Source organism: Macaca fascicularis, chromosome 2 (assembly GCF_037993035.2).
Source record: "Macaca fascicularis isolate 582-1 chromosome 2, T2T-MFA8v1.1".
NCBI classification, from domain to species: Eukaryota; Metazoa; Chordata; class Mammalia; order Primates; family Cercopithecidae; genus Macaca; species Macaca fascicularis.
This window is the reverse complement of record NC_088376.1, coordinates 139,050,326-139,062,446: the sequence shown is the minus strand read 5'-3', so window position 1 is coordinate 139,062,446 and position 12,121 is coordinate 139,050,326.

Genomic DNA, 12,121 nt, shown 5'->3' with positions numbered 1-12,121 from the left:
ATTTTTTACAAAACATTAAGCTCTGATTAAATCCAAGGATGAAAAATACAGACTCTCCTTCTTGAAACAAAAGCATAAACATAACTTATTGTTCTCTCAAATATACACAAATAAAAAACACACCAGTATGTAATCATGTGGTTAGAAGCCAAGGACAGAAAGCAGCCTTCTGGTCCTATTGCCTGCACGATGAACATGTGAATAAAATGAGGCTGCCACTGACTGGCCAGGGCGTCAGATTTAGGACTCCCACACGAGGCTGCCCTGCCATATCTCCAGATTGCTGTGTATGATTTGTAACTCTGCTCTACTTTCTGCTGCCAATAAGAGAGACAAGAGGGAGGCAGCTTTGAAGAAGACAGTATATGTTTGCATGTTTATAACCTTAGAGACTACAATAGCCTCCCCAGATGCACTTAGCAAGAAGGCCTGATATGCCTTAGTATTATCAGTTCCTGTGGGCCGAGAGTCTAAGAGAGTTAGATCTGTAAGGATGTAACCTGCCTTACATTCCAAAAAAGCGCTGACATACTGAGTACATGTTAACCCTTCATTCATGGATACATTTATTTGCATTGATATGTTATTTTTCACTTATCTTAGGAATGAATTCTTCAAAGATCAACCAAACCTACCTGTTCTAATTTTGAAGACGTCTAAAATCTCAGATTAACCTTTATTTTTCTGCCACAATAAAGTAATGGTCTTAATCTAATTAACTTACTAAAGTATGAATTGATAGGATAGTCAGATTTTTTTAAGGTGAGAGAGTGACACTGAAAATATTGATCTAAGATTGCAGTTGTGTTGTGGATTCAACAGCTTTGTAATGGAACTATTTTAAAATTGTTAACAGTTGTAATAGAAATCTGTTGCTTTTGTCAATCTGCTTTTCCTGTATTCTGGTAAAAGCTCCCAATTTCACTTTGATAGATGGGCCATTTAGTAAAATTATCCATCATGACATTCTGTGCTTTCCTAGAAAGTAGGAGGGCAAGTGATTCATGTTTGTCCAATAGCACTTCCTATAGAATCTCAACCTGGAGGGGAGTGATTAAATACTGAAGATCATTTTAGCTGATTTATCCCATAGATAGTGTGTTAAATAATTTAATAATAATGTTCTATTCCCTAGATGCCTGAAGTGCTCTGATATTTGTTCAGCCCCAGAACTGTTCTTCAAATATTTCTTTAATTTTCTGAGCTACGCTTTATATGTCAATACATTTATTTTCTGCTTAAGAAACAGAGTCAGGTCCTGAGGAACTTTACAACAATATGATCACTGATTTAGACTGGGGATGCACAGTGTTCAGAAAACATGGAGAAAATCTGCGATGTAAAGCTTTTCTTCTCACTTTCTTTCTTTCCTCCACCCTCCCCTGCCCCAGACAGTCTCACTCTGTCACCCAGGCTGGAGTGTAGTCGCATGAACCTGACTCACTGCAGCCTCAACCTCCCAGGCTCAAGCCATCCTTCTGCCTCAGTCTCCTGAGTAGCTAGGACCATAGGTATGTACTACCACACCAGGCTATTTTATTTTTATTTTTTGTAGAGACAGGGTCTCACCGTATTGCCCAGGCTGGTCTTGAACTCCTGTGTTCAAGCAATCCTCCCACCTTCTTCAGCCTCCCAAAAATCTAGGATTACAGGCATGAGCCACTAAGCCCAGCCAAATTATCTTATTAATGGAATATTGTTGGCTATTTGCAACAGTGTGCAAATGCATCATATTTACATGTGTGATATACGTGTCACACAAGTAAATGTGTGAAAAAGTCATAACCAAGGGAAAATAAGACTCTAGAAAAACGTTACCCAAGTTTTTCCTTTAATTCCTTGTATAAAACATATATTAATATTGAAAACAAAAATGATATTATTCTGGAAATGAAATTACTACGTAATATTATCATGTAAGGAAGAGCAGAGCTAAGGCTAGTGCATATGCAGGAAAGAAATGGGGAAAGAGGACAACGTGTGCTTCCCCAGGGACTGAGAGTACATCTGTCTTAGCCTGTTCAGGCTACTGTAATATAAACAGCACAACCTGGTTAGCTTACAAATAATAAAAATTTATTTCTCACACTTCTGAAGGCTGGGAAATCCAGGATCAAGGTACTAGCAGGTTCAGTGTCTGGTGAGGGCCTACTTTCTGGTTCACAGATGGTGCCTTCTCCACTGTATCCTCTCACGGTAGAAGAGGAAAGGCACTATGTGGGTTGCCCTTTCTAAATTCACCAATCTCATTTACTAGGGCTTCCTTCTTATAATCAAATTACTTCCCAAGGCCCAATCACCTTGGTGATTAGGTGTTCAACATATGAATTTTAAGCGGACATAAACATTCAGTCCATAGCAAAATTAATTCAAACAGATCTGGGGAAAAAAAAAAAAAGCAAGACCCTGCCCATCAGCATCCTCTCTGGAGAATATTTGGAGAATATTTTCTCTGGTAGGAAAATGGCTTGAATACCAGGTGCTATACAGACAAATGGAATCGTATACTAATTCACTGGTTGTTTGATGTAGGAAAGTGGGATGAGTTAAACATTATCAAAGCCAGGCACAATGACTCATGACTGTAATTTCAGCACTTTGGGAGATCCAGGCAGGTTGATCACTTGAGGCCAGGAGTTCAAGACCAGCCTGGCCAACATGGCAAAACCCCGTCTCCAGTAAAAATACAAAAATTAGCCGGATGTGGTGGTGCATGCCTGTACTTCCAGCTACTTAGGAGGCTTGAACCCGGGAGGCAGAGTTTGCAGTGAGCCGAGATCACACCACAGCACTCCAACCTGGGTGACACAGCAAGACTCGTCTAAAAAAAAATAAGAAAAACATATTAAACATATTATTGCATTGCAAAGGCAATCTGAGCATCTGTCGACCTTAACAAAGTAGGGTAGAGTGTTGCATTTCGTGAGTCTTTTCTATTAAAATTCACTGATCATATTGCTTCAAACTCCTTAAATCATTTTCTGTAATGATCTATATTAATATATATTTTCTATATAATGTATGCCATATCTTTTCATATATATTTTTTATATATATACCTCTTACAAGTATGTGACCTTGGGCACATTTCTAATTGTTCTGTTTCTTAATCTCTAAAAACAAACTAAGTATAATACGGTGGACTCTTGAACCGGGAGGGTCCACTTATACTATATTCTTTTCGGTAAAAGTTACAGGAAGTGTGCTTGCCACTCCTGCTTCCCTTTCAACCTTATTCGCCTCTTCCAGGTTGGCCATCCCTGGGACAATAAGACCAACCCTCCTCCTCCTTCTCCTACTCAACCTGAAGACAACAAGGATAAAGGCCTCTATGATGGTTTACTTCCACTTAATGAATAGTAAATACATTTTCTCTTCCTTATGATATTCTTAATAACACTTTCTTTTCTCTAGATTACTGTAAGAATACATTGTATAATACATATAACCTACAAAATATGTTTATGTTACCCATAAGGCTCTAGTCAACACTAGGCTATTAGAAGTTAAGTTTTTGGGAAGTCAAATGTTACATGTGAATTTTTGACTGCATGAGGGGTCAGCAACCCAACCCCCTTGTTGTTCAAGGGTATCTTGAATTCTACCTCCCACATTGAGTTATTGTGAGGATTAAATAGGCCAGCACAAGAAAACTGCTTAGTATTCATGTTATTATATGAATGATAAACCTCATTTTACTTTGGCAGAAAATGTTTCTGATCTCTTTCTTATCACTGTAATATCGTGTGATTAAAATTAATGATAGAAAAATAGTTACCATTTCATTGAAATTTTTATGAAATATAATTTGGCACTTTGTATTGTGTAGCTCTCGCTCTCTGTCTTTTTTTTTTTTTTTTTTTTTTTTTGGAGATGGAGTCTTGCTCTGTCTCCCAGGCTGGAGTGCAGTGACGCAATCTTGTCTCAATGCAAGCTCTGCCTCCTGGGTTCACGCCATTCTCCTGCCCCAGCCTCCCGAGTAGCTGGGACTACAGGCGCCCACCACCACGCCCGGCTAATTTTTTGTATTTTTAGTACAGACGGCGTTTCACCATGTTAGCCAGGATGGCCTCTATCTCTTTTTTTTTTTTTTTTTTTTTTTTTTTGAGACGGAGTCTTGCTCTGTCACCCAGGCTGGAGTGCAGTGGCCGGATCTCAGCTCACTGCAAGCTCCTCCTCTCGGGTTCACGCCATTCTCCTGCCTCAGCCTCCCGAGTAGCTGGGACTACAGGCACCCGCCACTTCGCCCGGCTAGTTTTTTGTATTTTTTAGTAGAGACGGGGTTTCACCGTATTAGCCAGGATGGTCTCGATCTCCTGACCTCATGATCCGCCCGTCTCGGCCTCCCAAAGTGCTGGGATTACAGGCTTGAGCCACCGCGCCCGGCCGGCCTCTATCTCTTGAACTCGTGATCCGCTCACCTCAGCCTCCCAAAGTGCTGGGATTGCAGGTGTGAGCCACTGTGCCCCGCCTGTATTGTGTAGCTCTTAACATAGTAATAGACCAGCCTCAAAAATGCATTCATTCAAGTAAGCAATTTTAGGTCTTTATTTTGTGTTTCGTTCTGTCCTATGCAAACCAGATGCAAATAAATAAATAAATAAGTAAAACCAAGTACATCTGCTCCACATGCTCATGAGTCATGGCCCAGTAATCGAGAAAAAAAAAAAAAAAACTCAAGTGAGAGAATTTAGAAAAATAAAACTTCCTTATGCTGTGTGAATATAATTCATGTATGCAACTTGGTGTTTATGAGATTTTGGCAATGAAAAATATCAAGCTATCTATCCCAGGAAGACCTTTTGATACATTTATTGTCACTTTATTTGAAACTTTAAGTATCAAGAATTGGCATTAAAAATAAAGGTTGACTCCATCTGTAAAACGAGGAATTTTAAGTTCCCAAAACATTACAGGTAAGCTGTGATGCAGTTAAAATGAAGTGAGTCCTTGTTAGAACATTTCTATAAAACAAAGACATTTCTACCGCGTATTAAAAATATATTCATTAAACTGGTTAATAACACTTCCCCTTTACCAGTTATAGAATATTTTATTTTCCCTCTGATTTCAATGACTTCCTTTTAGATTTGCTTCCAGTTCTTAGAAAGGTGGTCATTACAACAGAATGGATCTAACACTAATCTGAAGTTCTGAGGGTTCCACAGGTGAAGATAAACATAAGACTTTAACCTTCTGTTTAAAAGTTCCATATTGTCTTTTTATATTAACTAAACTAATTGATACCCAAGTTATATAAACCACATAATCATACGTTTTAGTGTTTTCATTGGGCACCATTTTCATCATCATTTGTTTGCTTGTTTCTTTACTAAATAAAAGATATATTCTCTTTTTCTATGTTTGAGAATCTTCAAAGTGATCCTTATGGGTAACATAAACATATTTTGTATGTATATGTATTATACAGTGTATTCTCACAGTAATCTAGAGAAAAGAAAGTGTTATTAAGAATATCATAAGGAAGAGAAAATGTATTTACTATTCATTAAGTGGAAGTAAACCATCATAGAGGCCTTTATCCTTGTCTTCAGGTTGAGTAGGAGGAGAAGGATCTTCAAAGTGATCCTCAAACATAGGAAAAGAGAATATATCTTTTATTTAGAAAAGAAACAAGCAATAAATGAGTCAAACATAAATGACTAGGGAGCTGAAAATATAAGACACTTGTTTACTGCCTATTTCTTGAGTCACATTATTCAAGCTTCCCCATCATCCTGAGAAGCATCTAATATCTATTTAATAAATCCCTTTTCCACTTACATCAACTAGAGCGTATTTTAGTTGGTCACCAATAAAAATGACTGACATTGAAAGAAACAAATATTTTCTATGTTCCTACTATGTGCTAGGAACTGTTAACATTATTTGAAACATATTAACAACAATAAATAATACTTTATGTATTGACTATTTCACTACTTGTAAAAATTGTTCATTTCCACTGTGTTCATTCTGAAATGACATAAACTTATTTAAATCATTACAAAAAGATTATAAAAATTTGTTTCCCATTGGGCATACCAAAAGCTTTCTTCCTTTCTAAAAGGCTAAGAGTATAACAGACTTTGCTAAGAGTATATCAAGTTGTGTGAATGAGGAAGGGAATTTTTTTTAAACACTGAAGGCTAAAGCATGCCCCTTGATAATATTGTTACAAGAAGTTTTTAGTTTTGCCAGCAAACTTCCATTGTGTTTCTTCTTAGAAAAAAGACTGGGAAATTTTTGCAAGAGTTTATCATTTTTCTGTCTCTCTCATGAATTTTGAATAGATAAGTGTCTTGCTATGCCATTCAGTTATGCTGAAAAGTTAAAATAAAGTAGACCCTTCGGGTTATTGCACAAATATCCACCCACAGGTTTAGATGTGGAACAATTCTGTACAGCTTGTATTTTACATTCACTACTCATTTACAGCACCTGACCGCAGCTGATAAACATTTTTTACTTTTAGTTGAAAGCAAACGAGCTGAAAGAAAGCTGATCTCATTTGGGGGATGTTGTAGTCACAGCCAGTTAATGTTCCCAGCACTTTTTTTCACACCTAGAAATGTGTGAAGCTACCTTGTTAGTGTGCTGGATAGTCTCAGCTATTTATTAGTATTCTTATCCATGTGTCTTTCTATCAATAAGAAAATGAAATTTTTCTTATAAATCACTGATAAAGCAGATATATCCTTCTAATCATCTTTTGGTAAAAGCATGTTAAAGTTATGATTACAGGTAGCTGGTCACTTCTCTCTAGAACTCTCCCCTTTTTCTTTTTTGGAGCAAATTATTCAGCTCTCTGGCAACGGATTTCTGATTAGGGCTTAGGTAACAGTTTCAGATTCAGAATAGAATCTCAAGTAAGGAAAAACCAAATCAAGTGCCTGGAAGGGAGAAAATAGAGCTGCTCCTCAAGGCCAGTCTTCTAACTCCCAACAGCTCACACCATGTTTCTCTTAACAATCCAATTATTTTGTAATCGTGGGTGGAGCACTCATCCAGTGTATTGAGGCAGTCTTGGAGAATGCCAATGTGTTTGCAGCTGCAACACAGGAGGAGGAAACTGATGGCTGTACTAGAAAACTCCACATTACCTCTGTGACATGTTTAAAACTGAGATCATTCAATTCGCCATGCTATTTAAAATCTGCACTTAGTCTCAGTTTATTTTGCAGTGAATCAGTAGCTGCAGAAGGAAAAGAAAAGACTCTCATGCAAGGCAATAGTGAAGAGAGGAGGTGTTTGTAGCAAGCAGCTTGAGGAGCTTTTATATTTGGGTAGATATACAAAAATCAAGTTTTAAAAGACTGTAAATCTCCAAATCACCCATTAGGACACCAGTTTGGAGCTAGCAAAGGTATCAAGTTGGGGTCAGTTTTTTTCTAATATCAGCTTGATGGAGCAAGGAACAGATTGCATTTAGGATTAGCACGATACTTTTTGACCACAAGACCAGAGAGTCAGATTGTGATGAACAACCACCGCATATTTCGGCACAGTGAGAAATATTTTTGCCGATCACTTTTACCATGAGGACAGTTTATCCACTGAGCTAGGGAAGGAGAAACCTTGTCTCATTCTCATAACTAGCTGATGATCAGCAGATTACATTCTAGGTAACAACAAATATATATTTGAGACCAAAATAAGTTAATTAAAATCATTTCAAAACAATGGCAAGGTTTAAACTAAAAACTACCGATGACATCAAGTTTTGGTGAGACTCTAGAGCAAATGGTAGTCTTATATTGGAGATGGTGTAAACTGACCTAGTTCATAAATTGTTTACCATTGTCTACTAATGTCAGACCTATGCACACTTTATGACCCAGAAATTTTACTCCTCAATAGATAATCAACAGAAATATGTTCATAATGTTATGATTTGTAACAGCTATGTGTTAGAGTTCTCCAGAGAAACAGAACCAATATGTGTACACAGACACACACCCATATATACATATGGATAAGTTCTCTCTATATATGTGTGTGTGTGTGTGTGTGTGTGTATATATATATATATATAGAGAGAGAGAGAGAGAGAGAGAGAGACGGAGAGAGAGAGATGGGCAGTTGGCAAGCTGGAGACCCAGAAGTGCCAATGGTATAGTTCTAGTCTGAAGGCCATCAGACTCAACTACTGAAAAGAGCTAATGGGAGCTGGCAAGATGGACTAATAGGAACAGCTCCAGTCTGCAGTTCACAGTGAGATTGATGCAAACGGTGGGTGATTCCAGCATTTCCAACTGAGTTCGTCTCATTGGGACTGATTAGACAGTGGGTGCAACCCATGGAGGGTGAGCCAAAGCAGGGTGGGACATCGCCTCACCTGGGAAGCCCAAGGGGTCAGCAGATTTCCCTTTCCTAGCCAAGGGAAGCCGTGAGAGATTGTGCCAGGAGAAATTATGCATTCTGGCCCAGATACTGTGCTTTTCCCATAGTCTTCACAATCAGCAGACCAGGAGATCCTCTCTAGTGCCTGGCTTGGAGGGTCCCACCACCGTGGAGCCAAGTAAGCTAAGATCCACTGGCTTGAAATTCTCGCTACCAGCACAGCAGTCTGAGGTTGACCTGGGACACTGGAACTTGGTTGGGGGAGGGGCATCCACCATTGCTGAGGCTCCAGTAGGCTCTTTTATCTTCGCAGTGTAAACAAAGCCGATGGGAAGTTCAAACTAGGCACAGCCCACTGCAACTCCTTGGGACAGAGCACCAGGTGGAAGGGGCGGCTGTGGGTGCAGCTTCAGCAGACTTAAACGTCCTTGCCTGACAGTTGTGAAGAGAATAGTGGTTCCCCAGCACAGCATTTGAGCTCTGAAAAGGGACAGACTGCCTCCTCAAGTGGGTCCTTGACTCCCCATGTATCCAGACTGGGATACACCTCCCAGTAGGGGCTGACAGACACCTCATACAGTAGAGCTCCGGCTGGCATCTGACGGGGGCCCCTCTGGGACGAACCTTCCAGAGGTAAGAACAGGCAGCAATCTTTGTTGTTCCGAAGCCTCTGCTGGTTCAGGAATACAGGATCAGGAGTAGACCTCCAGCAAACTCCAGCAGACATGCAGCAGGGGCCTATTAGAAGAAAAACTAACAAACAGAAAGGAATAGTACCGACATCATCAGCATCAAAGATGAAAGGTAGATAAATCCACAAAGATGGGGAGAAACCAGTGCCAAAAGACTGAAAATTCCAAAAACCAAAACTCCTCTTCTCCGCCAAAGGAGCACCACTCCTCACCAGCAAAGAAACAAACCTGGACAGAGAATTTGTTTGATGAATTGACAGAAGTAGGCTTCAGGAGGTGGGTGATAACAAACTCCTCCAAGCTAAAGGAGCATGTTTTAACCCAATGCAAGTAATCTAAGAACCTGGAAAAAGGTTAGACAAATTGCTAAATAGAATAACCAGCATAGAGAAGAAGATAAATGACCTAATGTAGCTGCAAAACACAGCACAAGAACTTCATGAAGCATACACAAGTATCAATAGCCAAATTGATCAAGTGAAAGAAAAGATATCAGAGATTGAAGATCAATGTACTGAAATAAAGTGAGAAAACAAGATTAGAGAAAACAGAGTGAAAAGAAACGAACAAAGCCTCCAAGAAATATGAGATGATGTGAAAAGACAAAATCTACGTTTGACTGGTGTACCTGAAAGTGACGGGGAGAATGGAAGCAAGTTGGAAAACATTCTTCAGGATATTATCCAGGAGAACTTCCACAACCTAGAAAGACAGGCCAACATTCAAATTCAGGAAATACAGAGAACCACAAAGACATTCCTTGAGAAAAGAACCTCAAGACACATAATTGTCAGATTAACCAAGGTTGAAATGAAGGAAAAATTATTAAGAGCATCCAGAGATAAAGGACGGGTTCCCCACAAAGGGAAGCCAATCAGACTAATAATGGATCTCTTGTCAGAAACCCTACAAGCCAGAAGAGAGTGGGGGCCAATATTCAACATTCTTAAAGAAATGAATTTTCAACCCAGAATTTCGTATGCAGCCAAACTAAACTTCATAAGCAAAGGAGAAATAAAATCCCTTACAAACAAGCATATGCCAAGAGATTTTGTCACCACCAGGCCAGCCTTATGAGAGCTCATGAAAGAAGCACCAAACATAGAAAGGAACAACTGGTACCAGCCACTGCAAAAACATACCAAATTGTAAAGACCATAGATGCTATGAAGAAACTGCATCAACTAATGGGCAAACTAACAAGCTAGCATCATAATGACAGGATCAAATTCACACATAACAATATTAACCTTAAATGTAAATGGGCTAAATACCCCAATTAAAAGACACAGACTGGCAAACTGGATAATGAGTCAAGACCCATCAGTGTGCTGTATTCAGGAGACCCATCTCACATGCAAAGACACACATAGGCTAAAAATAAAGGGATGGAGAAAGATTTACCATGCAAATGGAAAGCAAAAAAAAAAAAAAAAGAAAGAAAGAAAAGCAGGGCTTGTAATCCTGGTCTCTGATAAAACAAACTTTAAACCAACAAAGATCAAAAGAGAAAAAGGAGGTCATTACATAATGGTAAAGAGATCAATGAAACAAGAAGAGCTAACTATTCTAAATATGTATGCACCCAATACAGGAGCACACAGATTCATAAAGCAAGTTCTTAAACACCTACAAAGAGACTTTGACTCCTGTACAAAATAGTGGGAGACTTTAACACTCCACTGTCAATGTTAGACAGATCGACGAGACAGAAAAGTAACAAGGATATTCAGGACTTGAACTCAGCTCTGGACCAAATGGACCTAATAGACATCTACAAAATTCTCCACCCCAAATCAACACAATATACATTGTTTTCAGCACCACATCACAGTTATTCTAAAATTGACCACATAATTGGAAGTAAAACACTCCTCAGCAAATGCAAAAGAACAGAAATCATAACAGTCTCTCAGACCATAGTGCGAGAGACCACAGTGCAATCAAATTAGAACTCAGAATTGAACCACACAACTACATGGAAACTGAACAACCAGTTGGGTAAATAACGAAATGAGGGCAGAAATAAAGATATTCATTGAAACCAATGCGAACAAAGACACAACGTACCAGAATCTCCGGGACACATTTAAAGCATTGTGTAGAGGGAAATTATAGCACTAAATGCTCACAAAGGAAAGCAGGAAAGATCTAAAATTGACACTTTAACATCACAATTAAAATAACTAGAAAAGCGAGAGCAAACAAATTTAAAAGCTAGCAGAAGGCAAGAAATAACTAAGATCAGAGCAGAACTGAAGGATGTAGAGACATGAAAAAGCCTTAAAAGTTATAGAATCCAGGAGCTGGTTTTTTGAAAAGATCAACAAAATAGATAGACCACTACCAGACCAACAAAAACGAAAAGAGAGAAGCAGCAAATAGATGCAATAAAAAAATGATAAAGGGGATACCACCACCAATCCCACAGAAACATAAACTACCATCAGAGAATTCTATAAACACTTCTATGTAAATAATCTAGAAAATCTAGAAGAAATGGATAAATTCCTGGACACATACACCCTCTCAAGACTTAACCAGGAAGAATTCAAAGCCCTGAATAGACAAAAACCAAGTTCTGAAACTGAGGCAGTAACTAATAGCCTACCAACCAAAAAAAGTCCGGGATCAGACAGATTCATAGCTGAATTCCACAAGAGGTATAAAGAGGAGCTGGTACCATTCCATCTAAAACTATTCCAAACAATAGAACAAGAGGGAATCCTCCCTAACTCATTTTATGAGGCCAGCATCATCCTGATATCAAAACCTGGCAGAGACACAACAAAAAAATATGTTAGGCCAAAAATCTATATGAAAATCCTCAATAAAATACTGGCAAACCAAATCCAGCAGCACATCCGAAAGCTTGTTCATCATGATCGAGTCAGCTTCATCACTGAGATGCAAAGCTGGTTCAACATACACAAATCAATAAATGTAATCCATCACATAAACAGAACCAATGACAAAACCACATGATTATCTCAAGAGATGCAGAAACGGCCTTCAACAAATTCAACACCCCTTCACGCTAAAAACTCTCAATAAACTAGGTATGATTGGATGTACCTGAAAATAAT